Source organism: Thamnophis elegans, chromosome 17 (assembly GCF_009769535.1).
Source record: "Thamnophis elegans isolate rThaEle1 chromosome 17, rThaEle1.pri, whole genome shotgun sequence".
NCBI classification, from domain to species: Eukaryota; Metazoa; Chordata; class Lepidosauria; order Squamata; family Colubridae; genus Thamnophis; species Thamnophis elegans.
This window is the reverse complement of record NC_045557.1, coordinates 13,750,903-13,752,351: the sequence shown is the minus strand read 5'-3', so window position 1 is coordinate 13,752,351 and position 1,449 is coordinate 13,750,903.

The window sequence follows — 1,449 nt, the reverse complement described above, 5'->3', positions numbered from 1 at the left end:
AACAATTACCGTCCAGTCTCCAACCTCCCCTTTGTAGGGAAGGTTGTTGAGAAGGTGGTGGCCTTCCAGCTTCAACGGTCCTTGGAGGAAACCAGTTACCTTGACCCCTTCCAGTTGGGCTTCAGACTTGGTTACAGCACAGAAACCGCTTTGGTCGCATTGACCGATGATCTCTGGAGAGCCAGGGATGGAGGCCATGCCTCCATTCTGGTTCTCCTTGACCTCTTGGCGGCTTTCGATACCATCGACCATGGTATCCTTCTGCGACGACTGCGGGAGGTGGGGGTGGGAGGCACTGTCTTGCAGTGGTTCTCCTCCTACCTCTCGGACAGGCCGCAGTCGGTGTTAGTTGGGGGGCAGAGATCGACCCCTAGGCCCCTAACATAGGGTTCGGTCTTATCCCCCCTACTATTTAACATCTACATGAAACCGCTGGGCGAGATCATTCGGAGGCACGGGATAAGATACCATCAATATGCAGACGATACCCAGCTGTATCTGTCTGCCCCGTGCCAACTCAATGAAGCGGTGGACGTGATGAGCCGGGGTCTTGAAGCCGTTAGGGACTGGATGAGGGCTAACAAGCTTGTACTCAACCCGGAGAAAACCGAGTGGCTGTTGTGTTTCCCTCCCAACAATTTGGCTAGTGTTCCATCACTCAGGCTGGGGGGGGTCAAACTTTATACCCCTCAGACAGGGTTCGCAACTTGGGAGTCCTCCTGGACCCACAGCTGACCTTCGACCATCATCTGACGGCTGTGACCAGGGGGGCATTTGCCCAAGTTCGCCTGGTGCGCCAATTGCGACCCTATCTGAATCGGGAGGCTCTCACAACAGTCACTTGGGCCCTTGTGACCTCTAGGCTGGAATACTGCAATGTGCTCTACATGGGGCTGCCCTTGAAGAGCATCTGGCGACTTCAGCTAGTCCAGAATGCAGCCGCGCGAGTGATTGTGGGTGCACCTCGGTTCGCCCACATAACACCTATCCTCCGCGAGCTGCGCTGGCTACCTGTTGATCTCCGGGTGCGCTTCAAGGTGCTACTTACCACCCACAAAGCCCTTCATGGTAGTGGATCTGCGTACTTGAGAGACCGCCTCCTGCCAATTACCTCCTTGCGACCTATTAGATCGCATAGATTAGGTCTCCTCCGAGTTCCATCCACCAGTCAGTGTCGACTGGCAACCACACGGAGGAGAGCCTTTTCAGTAGTAGCTCCTACCCTTTGGAACGATCTCCCCGTGGAGATTCGTACCCTCACCACCGTCCAGACCTTCCGCACAGCCCTCAAGACCTGGCTATCCCGTCAGGCCTGGGGATAAAGATCGTAATCCGTCCCTACCCGAATGATGAATGTATGTTGTTTTATTTCTATTTTTACTTTATTCAAATATTTATTATTTTATTATTTTATTTTACTCCTTCCCCATTAATTGTAAGCCGCCCTGA